This window comes from Clarias gariepinus, chromosome 3 (assembly GCF_024256425.1).
Source record: "Clarias gariepinus isolate MV-2021 ecotype Netherlands chromosome 3, CGAR_prim_01v2, whole genome shotgun sequence".
Taxonomy (NCBI): Eukaryota; Metazoa; Chordata; class Actinopteri; order Siluriformes; family Clariidae; genus Clarias; species Clarias gariepinus.
The window spans coordinates 13,094,586-13,119,961 of NC_071102.1; the positions used below are offsets into that span (position 1 = coordinate 13,094,586).

A 25,376-nucleotide genomic window follows, 5' to 3' on the forward strand; every position below is an offset into this window, starting at 1 on the left:
ATTCTCTGTATGCTATTTCACAATGGAATAATCCGTTTCCATAGCAAGTGACAATAGACACTGCCTTGGTCCTGGTTCCAGAGTTTTCCCATTGTTTTAAATTTTATCACATTATTGTATTATAGTCTTAATTTGGACAACACAGTGATTATATTTACTTACACAGTTATTCCTGCTGTGTGTGCTTGAAAGGCAAAATTCATATTAGCCATATTGCATAAGTAACTAAATATGTTATTTCTTACTATGATTAAAATACTTTAATGGTGGCGTTCAATTCTCGCCTTGGGTCTGTGCATGGAGTTTGCATGTTCTCCCTGTGCTTGGTGGGTTTCCTCCGGGTACTCCTATTTCCTCCCACAGTCCAAAGACGTGCAGATTAAATGACGCTCCCAAAAATTTGCCTGTAGTGTGTAAATGACAATCGGGCGTCAAGCTGGCGACCTGATCTCCTAAGTAACTGCCACAGAAACAACAGCTACAGTACAGTATATACCAAAATACCAAAAGAGAGTGTGCAGCATGGCATACTCCAAGAAAAAGAAAGTAGGCTATGAAAACTGAACCTTCAAAGATTAATAGACAGACCACTATATGTTTATTCTTCCTGAGGAAACTTTAAAACCAGTTTGTCTCATATGATCATGTGTTAGAGGGTGTTCCCTGTGCCCTCCTGTGTTAGAGGGTGCTCCCTGTATCTCCATGTGTTAGAGGGTGTTCCCTGTGTTAGAGGGTGTTTCCTGTGTCCCCCGTGTTAGACGGTGTTCCCTGTATCTCCCTGTGTTAGAGGGTGTTCCCTGTGTCTCCCTGTGTTAGAGGGTGTTCCCTGTGCCTCCCTGTGTTAGAGGGTGCTCCCTGTATCTCCATGTGTTAGAGGGTGTTCCCTGTGTCTCCCTGTGTTAGAGGGTGCTCCCTGTATCTCCATGTGTTAGAGGGTGTTCCCTGTGTTAGAGGGTTTTCCCTGTGTCTCCCGTGTTAGACAGTGTTTCCTGTGTTTCCCTGTGTTAGAGGGTGTTCCCTGTGTCTCCCTGTGTTAGAGGGTGTTCCCTGTGCCTCCCTGTGTTAGAGGGTGCTCCCTGTATCTCCATGTGTTAGAGGGTGTTCCCTGTGTCTCCCTGTGTTAGAGGGTGCTCCCTGTATCTCCATGTGTTAGAGGGTGTTCCCTGTGTTAGAGGGTGTTCCCTGTGTCCCCCGTGTTAGACGGTGTTTCCTGTGTCTCCCTGTGTTAGAGGGTGTTCCCTGTGTCTCCCTGTGTTAGAGGGTGTTCCCTGTGCCTCCCTGTGTTAGAGGGTGCTCCCTGTATCTCCATGTGTTAGAGGGTGTTCCCTGTGTCTCCCTGTGTTAGAGGGTGTTCCCTGTGTCCCCCTGTGTTCCCTGTGTCTCCCTGTGTTAGAGGGTGTTCCCTATGTCTCCCTGTGTTAGAGGGTGCTCCCTGTATCTCCATGTGTTAGAGGGTGTTCCCTGTGTCTCCATGTGTTGAAGGGTGTTCCCTGTGTCAGAGGGTGTTCCCTGTGCCCCCCTGTGTTAAAGGGTGTTCCCTGTGCCCCCCTGTGTTAGAGGGTGCTCCCTGTATCTTCATGTGTTAGAGGGTGTTCCCTGTGTCTCCATTTGTTAGAGGGTGTTCCCTGTGTCTCCATTTGTTAGAGGGTGTTCCCTGTGTCTCCCTGTGTTAGAGGGTGTTCCCTGTGTCTCCCTGTGTTAGAGGGTGTTCCCTGTGTCTCCCTGTGTTAGAGGGTGCTCCCTGTATCTCCATGGTTAGAGGGTGTTCCCTGTGTTTCCATGTGTTAGAGGGTGTTCCCTGTGTCCCCCTGTGTTAGAGGGTGTTCCCTGTGCCTGCCTGTGTTAGAGGGTGCTCCATGTATCTTCATGTGTTAGAGGGTGTTCCCTGTGTCTCCATGTGTTAGAGGGTGTTCCCTGTGTCTCCCTGTGTTAGAGGGTGTTCCCTGTGTCTCCCTGTGTTAGAGGATGTTTCCTGTGTCTCCCTGGGTTAGAGGGTGTTCCCTGTGTCCCCCAGTGTTCCCTGTGTCTCCCTGTGTTAGAGGGTGTTCCCTGTGTCTCCCTGTGTTAGAGGGTGCTCCCTGTATCTCCATGGTTAGAGGGTGTTCCCTGTGTCTCCATGTGTTAGAGGGTGTTCCCTGTGTCTCCCTGTGTTAGAGGGTGTTCCCTGTCCCTTTATGAGCACACACGATTTGGGTAACAAACTGTACAGTAAAGGCAATTTAAAACTTTGTGAAGTTTATGTAGAGATAAGTTGATTTCACACTGGGTAACACTGGGTAAAAACAGTACTCAGTCTGTAAGGATATTTGATCACTTGAGGGCACACATGAGCTCTGTGTCTCCATGACCTGAGAGGTGGGTCAGTGGAAGAGGTGGGTCAGTGAGTGGGTGGTTGAGTTAGTGTGCGTGAGGAATTATATCATATTTTTCTAATTACAGAACATATCAAGTCCAGGTTCTATTTTTAGTTACCTGCCACCAGTGCTGGGGGACGTTACTTTTTAAAGTAACTAATTACATTACAAAATTACTGTCTTTAAAAAGTAATCAGTAGCATTACAGCGTTACTTTCTGATATAAGTAACTAGTTAGAGTACTTTTCCATTGCAGAAAATGAAAACTCCTGTGTGATTCCTCATGCATGTTGTTTTAGTCAAGACCTTTATGATTATTCTACGATCATCACTCAGCAAAGTTTGGCCCATAATCTGTTAATCTTCCTCTTATGTTAGCTTTCTGTTACCATCTCTTACTGTATGTCTTTAATCAGCCATATTACCCTAAAAACAATTATTTATTATCAAATTTTTTCCTTTTGGTTACTTTGTTACGCTTCCTTGTCCATTAAAAGAATGTTTTTAATATTTTTGCTGTGACCTCATGAGCTTTTACTTTAACAGCATACCTCTCGTTTTAATTTTTTTTTTATTATTAAATGAACCTCAAGAGAATTATTTAAATAAATAAAAGGTTGTTATGTTACCTGACTATTACTGAGGGGTATTAGAACATCTCTTAAATAAATTTGTTATATATATAAAGAAAAAGGCAAAAAAGTATTTTTTAAAATAACTTTAACATAAATGGAAAGCTAAACAAGTAAATCTCAAAATGTGGATTTGCAAGGTCAAACAAACAATGAACAATCAAGCAAATCAAACCAATAGAAATGAGGCACTAGTTCCAAAAAAAAACTGATGCTCCTTGTGTTGCTGATGGTGTGGAAGGAGTGCTACGTGAGCTCTGCAGCTGTCTGACCAAGGCTGCAGCGGCTGGGTCCCGGGGCACCCGGTACCTTCGCTCAATGTGTGCCTTGACAAGGGAACTTCCTAACTCCTCAAGAAACATTCTTCGCTTGTTTTTTCTGGTTGAGTTCCACCCTAGGTGAATGTGGGTCCACAACACAAATGCGTTGTATGCAGACACATCTAGAATGTTATAAAACACAACCGTTGGCCATTTCCTGGTCATTCTCTGGCAAGTACTGTAGGTGGCAGTGTGCTTGTCTAGGTTGTCCACTCCACCTTTGTTTTTATTATAGTCCAATTATGGGCTTTTTGTCACATGCTGATGACACAGCTGCGTCTTTGTGAAAAGTGGACATAAGTATCACACTCCGGTGTTTTTTTGGACAATATGAAACAACCGTGGTGGTGTCTGTAAAAGCAAATTTTGACAGGCAGATCAGGCTTTTTTTTTTTACTGTGCCCACCATGGTAAGTTTCCACCTGAGAAGTTCTTGTCCAAGGTCATAGCTGGTAAAGAAATTGTCACATGTGATATAGTCCAGTAGTCATATAGAGGACTACACGTTTTCCTTGATTTTTTTTAACGAATTTTTCGAATACGCAATTAGAAAAACTAAATTAGAAGTTTTTCGAATTGCATATAAAGACAGTATGTGCAGCTATAGACAGGCTCTAAAAACTGCTAGGACCGAGCATCTTAGCCAACTGATAGCAAGAAACCAAAAAAAATCCCAAGTTCTTATTTAGTACAGTGGCTCGCCTAACAAAACCTAAGATGCCCGCAGAGAGTATCCCATCACAATTTAGAAGTGAAGACTTTATGGACTTCTTTAATGAAAAAAAATCGATAGTATCAGGAAGAAAATAACGGAGGTTCAACCTCTAATAGCATCTCATGATCTAGTTCAGCCTATAGCTTCACATTTAGTTTTCAGTGCTTTACAGGTATAGGACAGGAAGAGCTTTATAAACCAGATTTTTAAAATAAGTGATGCATACGATTGGAGAGCCACTTCTAAACATTATTAATTCCTCATTATATCTACTGTAGGTCACGTCCCTAAACCTTTCAAGTTGGCAGTTATTAAGCCACTTCTTAAAAAATCTAATTTGGATGCGAATTAAATAACAAATTACAGATTGATTTCAAACCTTTCCTTTATATCAAAAATATTAGAAAAGTAGTATCGGAATGACGTGATGACAAGTTGGGAAGAGCACGGCTCTGAATACCCACCAGTAATTACATTACTTAGGATATTTGCTTCGCAAATTCAAACAAATTTCGATTGATAATTTACTTCAGTTACTTCAGACAGGATGACATCTTCCAAGCAGCCAATTCGAAGGGGTTCAAACCCGCCTAAAAACAACGAGCGCAGAAGCTAACGACTCCCTGTCACCAGAGTCAAGTTAAGTTAATCAAAACCCAAACTTGAAAGATCTTTGTGCCGAAATTAGCAAAATGAACTCTACTTTGCAAGGGGTAGCAAATGATGTAATCACTATTAAAGCGACCACTACGGAACTTAAAGATTCGATTATCTCTGTACAGGCCAGACTCGATGAAGCTGAGAATCGTATTTCGCACGTGGAGGATGTATCGAATCGTCTGGAGGGTAATAACGAGAGGATGGTGAAACTTGTGGACGAGCTTTGGAATAAAACTAAGGACTTAGAAAACCGTAGTCGACGGAATAACATTAAAATACTCGGCATTAAAGAGGGGAAAGAAGCAGGCTACAAAATGAACGAGTACGTACTTAAGATCCTGTCAGAGGCCTTCGGGTTGACGGGACTGGAGTTCGAGATAGAGCGCAGTCACCGGAGCTTCAGACCTAAGCCTAACGATGATCAACGTCCCCGAGTCGTGATGGTGAAATTTCTGCGTTATACCGCGAGGGAGAGAGTCTTGGCAGAAGCGAAAAAAAGTAAAGAATTAAAATGGGAAGACTAAAAGCTGTCCTTTTTTGAGGATATGTCGAGGGAGAAAGCAATGATGAGGAAAAAATTCTCCGCAGCGAAGAAGTTACTTTGGGACCACGAGGTTTGACATACGCTGGTTCATCCAGCGACACTTATGTTTACTTGGAAGGGGAAGAAGCAGAGTTTCACAGATCATATGAAAGCAGAAAGTTATATAATGGAACACATCCAGCTACAAGGAGGTGATGAGTAAATCATTGGAAGTCAAAGTATTATGAGACATGATTAAGAAGGTGGGTCTGGGAAAGCTTTGGGGTCTGTCTTCCCGAGTTAGCGAGTGTGCGCTGACTATGAGCATCACGGACCAAAATGTTTCACCCACAATCGGGTTTCTGTCCCTTAAGGACAGTGTTTTTTTGTTTACATTTTTTTTTTTTTGTATGCATTTTAAGGTTCTGTTGTTCACAAAAATGGTGGAAGTTTGTCTGTTGGTTTTTACTCAGATGTGACAGTGAGGATAATACCAGTTTATATGTTAAAGGGTTATTTTACCTTCTTATTTGGAGCACAGCAGGGAAGTTGTCATGGAGCACATCAGGTGCAAAGTATTATATTTTATTAGTGTGGGATGGATAGGCAAATTATAAATATTATAACTTGGAATATAAACGGATGTGGGTCACCTGTTAAAAGGAAGAAAATACTTACATATCTTAAGCTAAGAAAAGTTGATATTGCATTTTTGCAAGAAACACATTTTAGGGATGAAAAGGAAGCTTTGAAACTAAGACGGGATTGGGTCGGACATGTTTTTCACAATTTGGTATCAAGCTACAAAAGCTGAGTAGTTATTCTAGTAAGAAAAAAAATAAATTTTGTATTAACAAATCAACATAAAGACAAGGACGGCCGTATACTCTGCATAGAAGCTAAGCTTAATGATGTTCAAGTAGTGCTGTGCAATATACACTACCGTTCAAAAGTTTTAGAACACTTGCAAATTTCTTTGTTTTTGTTTAGTGATTTATTTTCTACATTCTACAACAATACTGGGGATTTCAAAACTATAAAATAACACATATGAAATTAGGTAATTACGTAACAACAACAAAAACAACAGTTAGTTGTTATTTTAAGACACAGAGGTCAGCCTTTCTGTAATTCTTTTTGCAAGAACTGTATTGTCAAGTGCATTTGCAAAATCCATCAAGCACCATAATGAAACTGGCTCTCATGAAGGCCATCCCAGGAGGGCGAGATCAAAACCTACCTCTGCCGCAGACGAGAAGTTCATTTAGAGTTATCAGCCTGAAAAATGACCAATTAACAGCACCTCAGATTAGAGGCGTTATGAAGTCTTTACAGAGCAGAAGTAGCAGAAACATCTCACCATTAACTGTTCAAAGGAGATTTAAGGCATTTTTTGGACGCCTTCAGCATTCCTTTACAATGTAGAAAGAAATAAAAATCAGGAACCATCATGGAGTTAGAAAGTGTTCTAAAACTTTTGAATGGTAGTGTATATGCACCAAATAAGGAGGAGCCTGAATTCTTTCATGAAGTAAACAAAAGATTGGCTAATCTCGAGGGATACGTTATACTTGGAGGTGACTTAAATCAAACAAACTATGGATGGCATCCTGGACAGAAGTCAAAAGACGATCAGATCTAACCCCAGAGACAGGGCTGCTATCCACACTTTGAAGGATGACAATGGACTAACAGATATTTGGAGACTGGTTAATCCACGAGAAAGGGAATACACATTCTTCTCAAATTGTCACAAGTCCTTTTCGAGAATTGATTTTTTTTTTTATCTCCAACTCATTAACTGACTCTGTTGCTGACTGTATAATTGGTGTTATATCATTGACAGATCATGCACAGGTGGAGCTGATATTAAAAATGAAGATTGATAATAAGAAAGAGGGAGGTGGAGATTAAATACTTTCATGTTGGATGATAAGGTCTTTGTAAATTCATTACAGGAGGACATAAAGATGTTTTTTGAACTTAATATTGGGTCAACTCCAAGATTAGCAACAGTATGGGATGCATCTTAACCATATATCAGGGGAAAATGTATTGCTTATGCTCAGGCCCAGATTGGCTAATCGGGAGGACCGGGTGAATTCCCGGTGGGCTGGTCCGTTTTTTGGCCGCGAGGGCCGGTTTCCCCAGCTACCGGCACTCACAGCAGTAGCACTTTTTTTTTTTAAACAATAGTCTCACTCTTTTTATTAATTATTTTACCGCAGCTCCACTTTTTTGATTTTTGTTCTCGCAGCCCTATGAGCAGAATGCAGCCTGCAGGTTAATGATGACGTAATTATCATTCGACTCCCCCGACAGCTCAATTAGTTGTTAAGAGATACGCGAGAGATGAAAAATGGGTAATAAAAAGCGCAAAGGTGGCGCTGAAAAGGCCAAAATAATAATAATAATAATAATAATGAAAGCTCTAGAAACTGACGCGGCCAAAGGTACTAAGCGGAGTACATTTCTCGTTAAAACCAGCGGCAGGGAGAGTACAACAACACATGAAGACGATGAAACGGTCGGTAAGTTAACGTTAAGCTAGTTAGGAGCAGTGCAAACCACCGTTCATTTTTATGTATGGAACTTTTTCTTGTACTCTAGCTCTTCAGCAGCAGCTGCCTCTAGTCCAGTTTGCTGCTAACAGTGAAGAGCCAGGCCCCGTAACGTGACCAAGCACCAGTCATGAGCCCAACACACTAGAATGGGCAGGTAGGATTGTCACTGAGTGAACATAAGAATTAGAATATTAATATTAAGAAATATTACACCTGCTCAATGAAAAATTCACTACATTAATAAATCTGACTTAGCTTAATCAGAAAGCTAAAAAGGGGAAATTTGTGGTGAGAAATATGACCATTTTTAAAATTCCATTTAGTGTCAGACGCAGAGCCAGGACCCAGTTGTATCATGCAAGAGACTGATGCTCTCAATGTGGAAAACACTGGTAAGCTGTTGTACCACAGTCTGTGAATAAGCAAACATGATGACATCAGTTAAAATATAACAACATTCTATGCTCAAGTGTTCCTAGTGACCCTTTTTTTTTATTAAAAGATAGTAAATATAAAAAATCTACCATTGAAAGGGAATAAAAGTCATGAAAGCCTGCATGTTTTGCCATTTGAAATATTTAATTTGCTTTGTTTTAATTGAATGTAAAGATGCTTTCCACATATGTTAAAGCTTATGTTATGTTTTATTGTGATTAAATACAGGTGTTCTCGAGTTTAGGGATACAGAAGGAAGTGTGAAAGGGAGAGTAGAGTCTACTCAGGGACAGATAACAGAGGCAGCAACTCAGCAGCAGAACCCAGAACCACAGGCTTGGAACAAGGCAGATGAAGATGATTCTGTTGATAGTTTTAATTACTTTGCTTGACCTCAGTCACAGAATATAGATTATAGATACATTCTTTTCTTATCATCCTTAACAAACCCCAAATGTTCCTATACCAAAGATTTTCAATTTTACACATAGCTTAATATATATTTGTATTTATTTGATAGTTTGGATATTTATGAGCACTAATTCTTACAGACAATAGATTCTATTACTGTTAAATATTACATTGTGTTAGTCGTGAACTAAATTGGGCCGGTCTAAGGCTTGAAACTCCAGGGCTGAAAAGGAGTCACACTCAGCCCTGGTTGAGAACATATCTTTACAGCTTCTGGTAAAGCTGATGTTATGCTTGGCAGTACAGTTTAAGTTGAAATATTTAATATAAACAACATCAAAGATAAAGAAAAAGAAAATAAACATTTAAAAGTTCACACTGTAAGAGAACATCAAAAGTACACCAGCGGCAAATCGACCAGTGGAATACTGTGGAATATTGTTTCTTTTAATGTGAATGCAGGATTTGGTTTCAAAACCAAAAGAGAACAAAGCAAAACAGATCACACAAAGAGAAAATGAACCGAGAGAATTGGCAGGTTAAGAATAACCCACCCAGAGAGTTTCTGCCACCTGGTCGATGACGCTTTAAGATGACGCTTAATCAATGCTTCCAACCATGGTTTAGCTGACGGGGTTTCCGTCATTTTCCAAAACCTTAAAATAAGTTTCTTTTTGCCACAATAAGTTCATAGGACAACAGTTGTTTTTGAGATTCTTGGAGTAACATGATTTTATCAGAAATTCCAAATATCACAAGAAGTGGGTCATGCTTTTGTAAAATATCAGACAGAGTTTTAAATACTTCAGTCCAGAATGAGATTCATTTAAAACAAATAACATAACTATGTAAGGAAGTGGCTAAATCTGTCTTACATTAGTCACAAAATGGGGTGAAAAAGTCTATGTAATTTAGTTTTAGTATAGTGAAGTTGATGGATAGTCTTAAATTGAATGAGGCAATGCCTAGAATTGACAGAGCATGTATGAATTTTCTCTAGTGCATCAGTCCATAGTATTAAACATATCTGCTCTCCCAATTCTTGCTCCCACTGCAATTTTAAACTCTCTGTAGAAGGTCTCTCTGTTAACCTTCTTTAATAACAATGAGTTGTATAATAGTGATATCAGTTGACTGACCCCACCTCCAAGCCCCAAAAGATCTTCCAACCTAGCAGGATTAGCCTGACTAAAACAGGGTATACTTTACGTAGTCCCTGATTTGCAAATATCTAAGAAAGTTACTTGCATGCAGTCTATATTGATCCTGCAACTGTCCAAAGGATGCAAACGTGCCAGTTATGAACAGGTTTTTAATATTCTAAACACCTAACTTCTTCCCCTGTGTAAAAGCAGAATCCTTAACAGAAGGGATAAATTATGTGTTCCCACTGATTGGTAAAAGAAAAGACAGTGGCTTAATTTTGATTTGATCCGCTTCCAAATACAAACTGTACTATGATTTATACAGTTGTACTCACTTCCTCTCACTTATGTCACTTATAAAAACAACCAGCAGGGGTCACTAAAACAAATTTAACTACAATTGGCAAGGCCAGAACAGTTTATCCTTTTTTGTTGAGAACATATCTGTACAGCTCCTGGTAAAGCTGATGTTATGCTTGGCAGTACAGTTTTAATTGAAATATTTGATATGAACAACATTACAGATTGACAAAATAAATAAATAGAAAATGAACATTTAAAAATTGTCACACTGTAAGAGAACATCAGAAGTACACCGGTGGCAAATCAACCAGTGGAATATTGTTTCTTTTAATGTGAATGCAGGATTTGGTTTCAAAACCAAAAGAGAACGCAAAACAGATCACATAGAGAAAATGAACCAAGAGAATTGGCAGTAGGGTTGCGCGATAATGCCCATTGTCATATCGTCCTATCGTCAGCCTGTAAGATCGCCGATACACGATAGTAGTCAAAGCCCAGGGATTCTGCGTGCTGTCGCGTTGTATTCAGAGAGTAGTACATATTTTTGTGGTTATTTTTTTTTTCATTTCATGTCTGTTGTTTTATCGATAAATCTGCTCATATCTGCGCACGCGTTTATCAGCCTTTTGATCAAAAAGTTGCACGCGCAACTCACTTTCACTTTGCACAAGGCAGTGTTTATTGTTTAGTGTATATTTAAAGCGCATAAACACAATAAAACAATTGTTTTAGGCTAACATATCATACCTCATTGTAGTTTTTTTGCACACACGCGCGGGTGCGTTACAATAATAATAAGGAAAAATCACAATAATAAATTCGGAGCAGTACTACTAATAATAATTATACTGAATGAAGAAAGCGCCGTCGAAGAAGTATCATCATTGAAGGAGAGAAGAAAATGAAGAATTAATACATATCAGTATTTACAGTTTGAGCTCGACACGTTAATGAGCTCTGTCGCTTGCTGTCAATGGGTGACTAGGAGAGAGAACACATTTTCGGCTTCAGTAGACACACAATACTTCAGACTGAAACACGACTGCCCCCTACAGGTAATGAAGGGCATTTTCACAGCTTGCCGTGCGCAGCCGTGGCAAGTCACGGGATTCCTTTTCTTGAAACGTGGGTTTTTAATGGCGACATCTGTATCATCCATATAGCTGACTATCGTCGATAGACGAGACTATCGTCGATAGACAATAGTATCGTCTATCGGCACAACCCTAATTGGCAGGTTAAGAATAACCCACCCAGAGAGTTTCTGCCACCTGGTCGATGACGCTTTGAGATGCGCCCAGGTGCACAGACACACCAGAGCCATAGTCGCCCATAATCAGATTAAACAGCGTTGACACAGAGTTTACCATAATTTAGACCACATACATTTACACAATATCACATGCATGGCGAACGTGAGGACAAAGAGTGTAGCCGGTGTGCGCACTGCATAGAAAATGTTCTTTTCATCATTGTACTTGACGTAGCTGGTGTAAGCCTCGTCCAGCTCGGCCTCCAGCTGCTCCTGGTAATGCTGACAGAACTCCTCGTCTCCCATCTTCTTAATGGTGCGGAACTGCCCTTTAAATCAGCTGGCGTAATGTGGGGCTTGTCTCCACCACACAACTGCATCACACAGAGGGTACAAACTGTCAAGCTGAGCAACTTATATATTGCGAATGTAAAAAAAAAAAAAAAAAAAAAACACACTGCAGTTCTATGTTATATGAGGTACAGAAAATATACACTAGAATAGAATAGATTGTGTCTAAAAGAAGTCAAATAAAATTGATGTCTCTACTCCCAACTATCGGACATCCAACATACTATAAAATGCAGTGTCACATTTACCAATTAATTTATACATATGAGTGGGGAAAAAGATTTCATGTAAATTTCTCAGTCCCACCTAAAGTAACTCAACTTCCTATATATATGCTACTGCATCTGGTGGAACCTCCTAACAGAAATAATTTTAAAGAATTCATACCCCCAGTATTGTATGTAGTGCAAAATTTTATTTTAGACAATAAATTTCTTTTATTTCGGAATTTCAATTCACAGTTCATTTACCTGTTCCATGCAATTCATGTAAGTCTCCTTTGCTACTCCAACTGCGGCAAATGTTGTTAGCTTCAGCTGTTGCCTTAAAAATAATGAAAAAAAAAATTATAATAATTTATAACAATTTAAGTTACAGATCAGACAGCTGGTCCACTGTGCCATTATGAACATTACCTGTAACATAAACTTTGGATGTGGCAGCTCTTCTCCTTGATATATTTTCATGTAGTCCTGTAAAAGAACAGTGTTATGACAGAGCGAACTCAGATTTATTTAATATAAATCAAGTCCATAATGAGGAGGGGCTCTTACTTTGAAATACTGTACAAGTTCTCTACATTGTGACTTTAGAACCACTGATTTATTTCTCCACCAAGTTCTCTGGAGCCAACAGCAGTGGGATGAGGCTCACTAACTCAAAAATCAGGATCAATGTCTGTATGTGTGGGAGGATGGAGGATGAATATTAATAAACTTAAATGTCATTCTTCCAAAATTCATTTGATCCCAAAAATGCATTTTACAAATAATAATGCAGAGTAAGTAATACAGGCAAAGAAACAGATACAACAGCTGAAGAAAACTGTATAAAAAAACAAAAACTTGTCACTTGCTTTTTTAAACACTACCATTATCCAGCCTCTAAAGGCCAGATGACTCCTACCTTTCAACCAGCCATCAAAATGGGGGTTTGTGGCCACCTTGAGGCCAGGGTGAGGCAACAGGAAGCAGCTGATGTTGAAGAAACAGGATTTAATGTGATTCCAGACATCCTGAAGATCCCTGTGTTGGTTTGGCTTCACCTAAGAGCACATTAAGGATAACAGACCAATTCAGGGCCATTATACTGTACATATTCACCAATATGCACAGTAGATGGAACATTTGATCACTAGCATTAGTGTGTGAGAAATGCTTTGATCGAACCAATCATCCTGTTCAAGACTGAAATGTAAACATGCTCCATAAGGCAGCATACTTAAGTTAAGAATAACATGCTACTTAATGTTTGATAAGTAGGTACGGACGATCCACTTACTTGCAGCATTTTCTTTACATTTTTTTCCTCCTTCCAGGCCATATGCATGTTTATACGGGTAACTCCAGTCTCTTATAAGAAACATTAATGACTAGATATAAAAGAAAATATTCAAGTTAAAAAAAAAAAAAAAAGTATAAATAGGTTTTAGGTAGACTTTACAGTACAACATACCTGAAATGGTTTTAGGTACTGTACATTTCCTTCATAGCAAGTCTTCCATATTCTGTAAAAAGCTACAATAGGGAAAACGGTGATTAATCAAAATCCTGCTGAACCTCATCACTAATATTAAAGCAGTAAAATTCCTCCCGCCTCCTTTATGCTGGTAAAATCATTTGAAAAGTTTTTAATTTAGCCAATTTATTTACAGATAATGTAAAATCTTTCGAGACACTTAGAATGGATTATAAGCTTCCTAGAATATTTTTTTTTATTTCTCCAGTTACGTCACTTTATTCAATCTGAAATAAGAAATGGCAAAATCCGCTTTGAATTGTCTGATATTAAAAATCATCTTTTTAAAGGGTCAGATTTCCTACCTGTATGACTCCCTTTTATCAGAAACCTCTTCATCTTTGAATCCTTTAAGAAAGGTTTGGGAAAAGGATATGGGCCGATCATTCACTGATGATGAATGGCTCTCTATATGTGAGGAGGTTTTTCACAAATCAACTTCAGTTTCTATGCATGAGCAAAACTTGAAATTCATATATAGAACAAATCTTATCCCTGTACGTCTCTACAAAATGTATCCAAATGTATCTCAGCTGTGTTTTAAATGCAATTCCGAAACGGGAACATTGATGCATCTATTCTGGGAATGTAAGAAAATTAAAACGATGATCTGGTTGAGAAAATACTGGCTAGAAAATTCACCATGTCTCCAATTATATATTTGTTAAATTGTAAAATATCATTAGATCTTCCTTCTGATTTAAATTGTTTATTAAATTTCATTACTTATCTGGCAAAGAAATGTATACTTATCTTATGGTCATCATCTCATGTACCAACTTTAAAGATGTGTTTGGCACAAGTGGGTAATCTTCTACCATTGGAAAAACTTACATATGACTTACAGAACAAATCTGAACTATTCAGGCCCCTTTGTGGGATCTACTTGAACAATCATGACTCTGTCTTTCTTTTATATTTGCTTTTATTGAACTGTTTTGCCCTTAAATGTTTCCATGTTCACTCTTATATTAACAGATTATTGTTTGTGTTTAAATGTTTGCTGTAAGTGTCAATTGTATATTGATCTGGCTCTGCTTTTTTGTTGTTAAATATCAATAAAAATATCATTAAAAAAAATAAATTGAAAAAACAAAAGCCAGACTTGCCTGTAAATGTTGAAGATCATCCTTCTGCAAATTCTGAGATGAATTATAAATGGAACAACAATTAAACATGACGAATCTGGTCAACTGTATTGTTTTCCAACAAAATTGTTAACAGTGTATTACAAGTTAAGAAACTTAAAATTAGCACACAAGATGCCTGGTTGATTTTAAATGCAAGTGCAAAAAAAACCATGTCAATAATGGAAAATAAAAATAAAATAGGTTTACATGAATAATGTAGGTTAAATAATATCTAAGTTTAAAGTTAAAAAAAAAAAAGAAAAGAAAAAAGGAGGGCAGGTTATGCAAGCTTTTAAAATGTACTTCAGTGGAAAGGGCATACTACAATTTAGACTAGGATAAGACATTCTGTCCTAAAAGCAGATAATGTAAACCTGAACAGAGCTGGTCATGGTACTGAGGGCGGAGAGGGCGGCACAGTCTTTAATGGTGGACTGGCTATCGAAGGCTCCCTGTGTGTCTATGAGAAGCACAGCTACCTGCAAAGACATACATGGCCATAAGGGAATAGACATGGAAGAGGCTCGAGTATGCCAAGACATCAGTCCAATCCTGAAAATAAGCATCTTATCTATGTCAGAAGTTTTAATAAAAATTAGAAAACCTTTCCTTTCCTCTCTTAACACATACACCCTTCAATATAGTGCTTCTCAAACTTTTTGCAGGTGTACCACTGCCCTGCACATTTTCTCCTGCTCTACCATACCCACTTCAATAAAGAAAAGGCTGTTAATCAGTTTGCAAGTTAAGTCATGTGTGCTGTGAGCTGAGAAAGCACTAAAATGGTCAAGCCCAGAGTTGTCTTAGGTTCAAATCCAAACAGAACTGTTTACTTATTATAAAAAAGCACTAGCTAACTGAACTGCAAAATATTCTGGAATGAGATCATGTCTACATAAACATGCACTTACACCACTCACAGCAGCAGCAATAGACACTTATACTGAGTGAAGATCAGGGATCTAGTTGGTGTTTCAGTTCATCCCTAAAGGAGCTCAGGGGAATTAAGGTCATACTTGGTGTATCTTCTACACCAAAATAACGAATTGTACAGATTACTCGTGGAGGAGTCTGCTAAATCTGCCCTCACAGCGGGGCGAGTGGGTGACGACTCTGCAGCATACTCATTCAGCCAAAGCTAAGGCTAGCCCACCGAAGCACACCTCCTCTGCGCTTCATGTGTCCAACCGGTTTGCTCTCCTCAGTGATGCACCCGCTGAGAAACCTGAAAGAGTTCTGGTTATAGGAGACTCTATATACTGAGGCACGTGAAATTAGCTAGACCTTTAAGGGGCGCCAGCGGCAGTGGTTAGGTATATCCCGGGAGCCAGAGCACTGGACATGGCAGGTAATCTTAGGGCTCTAGGACAGCATAGGTTGTCTAAGATAGTGGTACATGCTGGAGCTAATGATATTACTTCTTCAGTCAGAGGTTAGCAAGGGTAACTTTACAGAGGTGTTCAAATTAGCGAAGGCGATTTCCAATAAAGTAATATGCTCTGGTCCCATCCCAATGAGACGTGGCGACATAACTTACAGCAGGTTATGGTCGCTGAACCGCTGGATGTCCACGTGGTGCCCCGAAAATAATGTGGGCTTCATAAATAATTGGAAGACCTTTGAGGGCAAAGCTGGCCTGTTAGGGCGGAACGGTGTCCATCCCACTCTGGAAGGTGCTGCCCTCATTTCCTGTAGTATAGCTCATAGTCTCAGAAGAGGCCTAGTTAATCGGTGACAATCCAGAGCCCAGGCCAGGGAGCAGACAGACAGGCTAAACCAACCATCTGCTAGCTGCATAGAGTCGTCACTCAGAGTTCATAATACTGAGACTGTCTGTTCCCAGAGCTAAGCAAAACTTTAGAAAGACTCAAAGAAAGACTTTTATTTGGTAATTTAATTAACAGATACCACAAACTGGATCACACTGAATGCGTAGCCGGCACCTCTGATCTGAAGCTAGGACTGTTAAACATTAGAACTCTCGCATCTAAAAAAGTTATTGTTAACGAAATTATTACGGATCCGGAATTTGATATACTCCGTTTAATCCAGGTTTCTGTTAAACAGAGTGAGTATGTAGCTCCTGGATACAGCTACATACACCAGCCTGGGTTAACTGGTAAAGGACGAGCTGTCGCATTTATTTACTATGATAATCTGTCTATAGTACAAAAACACAAAGACAAATTGAATGCATTTGAAGTTCTCTATAGTAATATAACAAGTGTAGCTACAAATATTAAGTCAGCTCAGTCGATCCCACTAATTATTATTTACAGACCTCCAGGGCCGTACTCTGAATTTCTTTGTAAATTTGCAGATTTCCTCTCAAACTTAGTCATTTCTGTAGACAAGGCATTAATTGCTGGAGCTTTTAATATTCACTTAAAATCCAGAAGACCCTCTGAGAACAGCATTTATGTCCATACTGGACTCCGTAGGAGTAAATCAGTGTGTAGTAAAACCCACTCATAAAGCAGGTCACACATTAGATTTAATAATATTCTTCGGCTTAAGTATAAGAAACTTATTCACGATTCCACTGTCTGAGGTTCTCAGATCACTATTTTGTCTCAATTAAAGTGCATCATAATGATAATGTACGCACAGCACCGCGCTACCGTACTACCGTCTGACCCCACAGAACTCGATCAGGCAACTGAATACTTAGAGTCGTCATTCCGTTATATCCATGTTGCTACAGATAAAAGAAAAAATTTGAAATAAGGAACTCGCTTCTGGTATAACGATCACGCACACTTTAAACCAGACAGCTCGGAAATTTGAACGTACTGTAAATGGCGTCAAACTAAATTGTTAGTATTTCAAATAGCATGGAAGGAGAGCATCCTGAACTCTAGAAAAGCTCTTAGTGTAGCTAGATCAACGTATCTCTCCACTCTTATAGAAAATAAAAAGAATCCTAAATTTTTATTTAATACCATACCCAAATTAACCAGAAATAAGACCACCGCAGAAATCTCCACAACATCGTGTAATAGTGAGGATTTCATAAACTTTTTTAATAATAAAATTGTAAATATTAGGCATAAAATTGAGGCTTTGAAACCGGACAATGTAATTTATGCAGATGTTAAACTAGCCATGTCAGATCAGAACCTAGAATACTTTACTACCCTTGAAAAGAATGAACTAATTTCTCTTCTGCAAATTCATCAACCTGTATATTAGACCCTATACCGACACATTTTCTTAAACAGATAGTACCAGCAATAACAGAACCCCTGTTGAAAATAATTAATTTCTCACTCAGCATTGGTTATGTTCCAAAATCTTTTAAATTAGCAGTTATTAAACCGATTATTAAGAAACCTGACCTCGACCCCTGTCAGCTGTCCAATTACAGGCCAATATCAAACCTCCTGGAAGATTCTGGAAAAGATAGTAGCGGAGCAGCTATGCTCATATTTACAGATGTTACTCATGGGGTATTCTGGTTTTACCGCCACGTCTTACGGTGGCGACATTTGGGTTTGTGCGTTTGCTGGCTTCTACCGCTGAGTGGCGCTATATAACTATAGACTGCAGAGGCTTGGCTACAGTTGCTTGATAGTTTCCTACAAGTCTACCCGAGTTTTCAATAACTAACTGGACTCCACATTAACATCAATTAACTTCAACTGTTATAGCTGAACTGCCTGCCAACTAACACACAGTATGACTGCAGTTCAATTCCTGCTCTGTTTCACCCAAATGAGGATGGGTTCCCTGTTGAATTTGGTTCCTCTCAAGGTTGCTTCCCATTGCCATCTCAGAGTTTTTCCTTGTCTCGGTCTCCCTCGGCTTGCTCAATCTGACCATTCTCATACACATTCTCATTCCATAAAAACTTAAATTCTTTTGATTGTGTAAAGCTGCTTTGCGACAATGACAATTGTTAAAAGCGCTATACAGATAAAATTGACTTAAATCAGTTTTTTTTTTTTTGTTCTAGCAGTGAACACCTGAACCAAGAGCTACACATGAGCCATAACACACTCATACAGTTGTGCTCAAAATTATTACTAACCTTGGTATTTTTAATAGTGTTTTTCGAATCTAACGCATTATATTACTCATTACATCAAAAGAAGTAATCCAAGTACTCCAATATGTTACCTTGTAACACGTTACACCCAACACTGCTGTTAAGGCAAACAATGGAAGAAAAGCTTCTGAAATTTTAAACCATTTTCAGGACGGGGGTTGGGAACTATCCATGCATGTGCCTAGTTACATGTTTGTTTGCAAACGCGATCACAGGTTTGTATTTTGAGAGGCTTGATGAATACAGAGGTCATTCTAGTCCATCAATGTTTTAAGAATAAACAGGGTTGTGTGTCAAGTGCTACCTTGGTCCCATCTGGTTTCTCAACTACAAACACTTCACTCCAGGCCACGATTCCTGTGGTCTCTCTCTCACAGCCCCCTCGCCAGGTGAAGCCCGTCAGTGGTTCATCATCTCCTCCAAGCCATGTGGTTGATTTCTGCAACAGCATGACGCAGCAATTATAGCAACGATGCAGTAACTGACGGCAACGATGCAGTAGCTGACGGAAATAATAATAATGATAATAAGGAAGGAAAAGGTGGGCTGCAAATAAGCTTTTTTCACCATTTGGCCTGGGAAAACTCATGCATCATGTAAAGTGGATGTAAGACTCATGCAGAAATTGTAAAGTGGATGCATCAGTTTTCCCAGGCCAAAGAGTGAAAAAAGCTTCTGTAGGGCATAGGGTCCCTGAAATCTGGCCATTCTTTCTCTTTTTTTAACGCCATGCCAACTTCTATGGCTATATTCATGGCGAGAGTCATTTTTGTTATTCAATATTAAAACTAGATAAGATGTTTATAATAAATTTTTTCTATGAACTTTAAAACTAAATTTTTATGGATTTTCTTGTTTAAAAACATTAAGTGTCAACAGAATAAAACAAGTTCCTTATAAAATTAAAATAGTTAGTCAAATAAAATGCGTTTAAGGGACAGAAGGATTCTGCATGATGAAGATTGTGGTGGATTTTAAAATCTGGCCATTCAAATGTGTGCGTGTGGGTTTTTTGGCCAGATTATCTTAACACCCGTGGCTAATGGTCCAACTCACATGCTGAGAACGCAACCCGAGTGCAAAAAAAAAAAAAAAGTTAAAAGTTAAACTGTCATGTCCCAAGCAAACTGTTCAACTGACCTTAATCTAAAGTTCGGCAGGAGACCCAGCTTTCCACTGATAAGGTTTGTCGAAGTGCATGCAAAATTGGCAGAATTTTATTGCTGAATGAGTTGTACTGTATGTGGGAATCTAGAAACCCCTTAATAGTCTACAGAGTGATTTTTTTCTTTCCACAGTAATTTCAGGGCCATTTTTCAATGGATTATTTATTTTTGATCAGCATGGTTTAACAAAGTAGTAGACTTTTTTTTTTTTTTTTTAAGATCTCAATATGCCGCATCTAATTTAAATATATAAATTACAAAAAGTACACACACAAGCAAGCTAGAAGTCGGGGGAGCAAAGTAGTTCAGCATGGGTACCAAAATGTATTGTGTCGAGGTTGAGCGTGTTCCAATGAGCCCAGGATACCCAGCTGAATGCTTTCATACAAGTTTTGTTAGAGTGCGTGCCAAATTTATAGCAATATCGCCACCTAGTCCTGAATCTGAAAAAGAGGAATTTTGGCAAAAACAAAATCAAGTCGGACTGCTTAGGCAAGTAATACTGAGCTATTGGGAAGGAGGGACTGGACCACATTTGGTTCAACTTACCTTGCCCAAATCTTAACATTTATATTTATTCTTGGGCTTTGTTTAAAGATAGACAGGGTGGGAAAAACCCTTGATCTAGCCTATAAGCCACTATCTTGAGTAATGAACTCTTGTCAAAGCATCTGCACCTTCACTCACCTGTTGGTACATGCATCGAAGCATGAAATCCAGCAGGAAGGACTTGCCCATGCGGAATGCACCGGCGACCGACAGCACCACCACGTTGAGATCACGGATGTGCTCCTGCAGCAGGATGCGCTCCAATGCCTGCTCGTCCATAAAAAAATGGTTCTTATCTTCATCTGCCACCACAATCTGAACAGGCCCGGCCACCTCCTCTTCTTCCAAACCCACACCTACTCACCATAACAAAACAGCCAAATAAGTAAAACTTATTACAAAGTGGTGGTGGGGGATGCATTTCATATACGGCAGAGCATGGACTCTTGGAGTCAGGAACAGCATTTCTTCTAAAATTCCTATGTATTTGGTTCTGTATGCTTTGCACCCTCACCTGCCTCACTATGGTAATTGTATTCTAAGAGTAATCAGCCATGTTCAGGTTCCAATAAACATAACGCGTTGTGTTAAGTCCAAAAAGTTCATATTTAGTCTTATCAGACTTTTTTTTTTAAGCCCAACTTTGCAAAGGGTCTGAGCAAGAGCTATATAACAAGCTGCTCCCATTTCCACCTCCTTCAGACCTACCCTTGGTCTTCAAGTTGTTGTCTAATTGTGTCTTTACCTGGCAACACCCTGGGGTTGTGGCATTGGGTTGTGATTGCTCTTCTAATCAGAACATTTATATTGGTGTATAATGAACTCAGTAATCACCAGCGGCTTACACTCAATGAATCCTGGCTTAACTCATATTAATACTTTAAATCCTCTTCAATTTCTTTGATCATGAAAACACTAAAATTTGCATTGTTTGGTTTCAGAAATATAATGTTCGCACATTATTTAATTTTGTAATGCAAGTCTGGGTTTAGTTTCTAAATAATATTGCATTGAATCAGTGCATAGTTCAAATCTTTTTTTTCTTTTTTTTTTTAATTCCTGAGATGATGCACATCACCCAGTGCCAGTACAAGTAGTTTACTAAGAGATTCGCTTATGAATGAGGACTTTGTTGTATAATTATTTTCGCAAATAGAAGTCATAAATGTTTATTTTCAAGTATTAGAGCAACAACCATCTAAAATTTAATTCACTGACCCACTGTTTTTCACTACGATAAAATTTCGATAGCAAAAAAAAATCATAAATCATGATTTTAAATAAATCTGTACAGGACAATACATCTGTGATTACTAGGCTGTACTAATTATGGGTTGTTTCATTATGCAAAGAAGAAATTTAACTTTTTCTGGAAATGACATTGAAGTTGGAATATATATGAGGAACTTACACCTTTAAAGGGTCAGGCCATGGAATATCTAGAGGATGCAAGCAATGCATGTGAAAGAATACCAAAGAAATTTTGTGATCATGTTTTATGAAAATCAGTGTTCAAAATCTAAATGCTTTGAGCTGTGACAAATGCAGAAAGTGGATTTATTTAGGGTGTGGACCAGTGGTCAAGTAGCACTTTAAATCTAAAGAAAGTAAGGGATATTTTTAGAGGCTAAAAAGATTCACTTGTTGCCACAGCAACAATAAAATGATGGCAAGGGAGGACATCCGAACATTCCAGTTCTCCTTGCATATTCTTTTTGTTTGCTTGTGGATAGTCAGATATGGCGTGTCATGGCAAAAGATCTCCATGCACATACTGTATTTCCTACATCCACATCTTATATATCTATTCTACTTACATAATAATTGAATCTAATATTCTAAAAACCAGCTTTACTCATTCACAGCAGAACTGTTATTAATAGATGGAATTGGTTCATTTATACATCAGTCACAACATACTCCATCCAGATTATAAACAGGATTAGTTATTGAGAGGGAAAATAACTGGGATTAAAGTTACCCAAAATACTGGACCTGGTCTGACTTCAGCACCTTTACCTGACGGACAAGAAAACTTCTCTAGAAACCCCACAGCCTATAATCTGTTTGCTTTATCCGCCTTCTCCTTCTCCTTCCCCTCTGTCCAAAGGCAGGGTGAGAGGATGATGAAGGAGAGTTTTTGCTTTTCTGGTTCCTCTGACATTAATTAAAGGAAGTTGTTCGAAATCTGACGCTGGTGTTCAAACTGGTCCTCAACCTCTGCGCTGTACGCGCCACCTGTAAACAACCAGACATGGAGCCAGATAGCGTGACCCTGCCGCCAAGGAGGGCCCAGCTGCCAGACATCACAGAGGGCTGGGAGGGGCCGGATGTGCGCTAAAATGCCCCTCTGCCCCCCACATAATCTCTATCAAATATTATATTAGGACATAAATTCATAGGTTTATTATTATCAAATATATTATTACTATTATAATTAACCCTAGACACGTGACAGCTGTCGTGTGGCGCATTAATTTTGCAGGGGTTTGTCATGTAATACAAAAACGTTTACACTTGCCTCCGAGCGGCGCAGTAGTAAAGTGCTCGCCCTATCATCCAGAGATCGCTGGTTCGAACCCCGGGTGATGCTGTTTTCCTCTCACAGCCGGAGGCACAGAGAGAGCTGATTGGCCGAGCTCTCTCGGGGGGAAGGGATGAGAGGTACTTGTGCTCCCACATTAATCACGGCTCTACAGACAATCAGGGGCGTCTGTGAGCTCGCGCACGCTTTCCTCCGAGTGTGTTACTCCGCCCCTAACGATGCGTGAGCGAGCAGTTCGAAAAGATGCGGTCGGCTGACATCACGCGGTTCGGAGGAAACACGTGATAGTCTTCGCCCTCCCGGCTGAATGGTAGTAGTAGCCTTAATGTGGGAGCCCCCTAGTGACGGGGAGGATTTGGCCACGACTAAATTAGGGGAGAAAATTGGAGAAAAAAAAAAATAATAATAATAATAATAATGTTAAGACTAAATAAATATTGTTTATGATAAATTACACGAAACGATTATTATAAAATAAGCAATATAAAATAAATATGTTGTATATGAGAATTATATAATTTATATACAGTATGTATGTGTATACAGTATATACATACTGTATTCATAGGTTTATGATTTACAAATTACACCAAACGAATTTGATTATAAATTAAGATATGTTATATGGGGGGAATATATATATATATATATATATATATATATATATATATATATATATATATATATAAACAATAAAATAATGTTTTAAAAGCACTGTCTTTCAAATTGAAGTATGGGAAACATTATCCTCAGAGACATCCGTGCAAAAGTTAACACAGTGAGATGATGTTTTTAAATACACTATTTTACACAAACATGCTGGAAATTAATTCACCTAGTTAACATCTCAAGTTTTTATACTTCGTGAAATTAAAGAAAAAATTCAGATACATTATTTTATGTGAGAATGCTATTATAATACATGTGCTGTGCCGATTATGTATGTTTGTTTTATCATGGAACCATACAGTGTATCATGGGCTTCAGGATATTGTGTTTCCCCATCATATGCCGGTGCCAAGATAGATGGATAGATGGATATGAATAACATGAATAACTATGGTGTCCTATAATCGCTGTACCTGTGTACAGCCTTTTGCAGCGGTTTAAAACGTCTCCAGGAAAATACGTTTCCCATACTCAAATTAAAAAGTGTTTTTTAAAACAGTTTGTGCATATTATGTTACCTGTGCCCCATGTACACATGTCTTTGAGGCAACTGCAGACATCCCTGATACTTCCACAGCCAGTAGGAAGAGGGAACCCGATATTCCTGATGCCCAGGAAAATTACGTTTCCCATACCTAAATTGAAATACAGTGTTTTTTAAAACATTTTGTGCATTTTGCGTTACCTGTGCCCCATGTTCAGACATCCCTGATACTTCCACAGCCAGTAGGGAGGGGGAAACCGATTTTCCTGATGATTAGGAAAATACGTTTCCCTTACTTCAATTGAAAGACAATGTTTTTTTAAAACATTCTGATCACTATTTTAGCTTTGCTAAGGGCACACATATCTCTGAGTCAGTTTCAGACATCCCTGATACTTTCACAGCCAGTAGGGAGGGGCAAACAGATTGTCCTGATGATCAGGACAATAGGTTTTTCATACTTCAATTTAAAAGATGGTGTTTTGATTAGAGATCTCAAATGAGAGATATCTTTAACTTTCATTCTGCCTAGTAAAATTGTAATTACAGATATCTTGAATATAGTTTTGACTAGGCAAAATATCGTTGCAGATATCTGTAATTGTGTCACAAGTTACGGCAAATAGGAGGACGGGTTTGATATTGGCGGCTTACTGTTCAACCCAGAGCATAGGCTAACTGTGTTTTTGTATAGTAAGCATGTCAGGATAGCAGAAGATGGAACATGTAGTTTCTATTCAATACGCCGTAAATTTCTCCTACAACTCTCAAGCTAAAGCTTTGCTCTTATGGTCATTACAGGATATGATGTCATTAGTGATGGCTTCATACTCATTAACAATGGTCATTACATATGGTATATAATAGTGGTGTTGTATACGACTGGGGCGTAAAAGAAAAAATTAGGTTTGTTTTTATGTTTATTTTAAGTAAATTTTTTTTTTAATCTTTTTTTTTGCTGCTAATAAGACAACTGATATATTAAACTGTTAAGGAAAGGCAAAGACTAGTGGCAGGCAGTGTTGGGTGTAACGCGTTACAAAGTAACGCCCTAGAGTACTCAGATTACTTTTTTGATGTAACGAGTAATCTAAAAGTATTTTAGATATATTATAGGAAAGTATATTATAGAAAATAGAAAACATTTTATACAGTATTGTTCCAGTTTTAGTCTGAGGTAATTGGAAACCGAGAACACTAATAACAGTGTATAAGTGTCACTCACAGGGTAAAGGCCAGGATGAGACAGTTCCTCCAGACAACTCTGGTGTGACGGAGCTCAAAGATGTGGTGGTACGTGAGCTGGGTGTCTTCTGAGAACGCCACATCTATCTCTGTAGAGTAAGAGGAGTGGGATGCACAAAACCATAGCGCGGTCATGTG

General features: G+C 38.7%; 1 pseudogene; it reads right to left on the reverse strand.

The window, feature by feature from the left end:
* Nucleotides 1-11,248: 11,248 nt before the first annotated feature.
* LOC128519665 (atlastin-2-like) lies at nucleotides 11,249-25,321 on the reverse strand (annotated as a pseudogene).
* Between the last annotated feature and the right edge of the window lie 55 nt (nucleotides 25,322-25,376).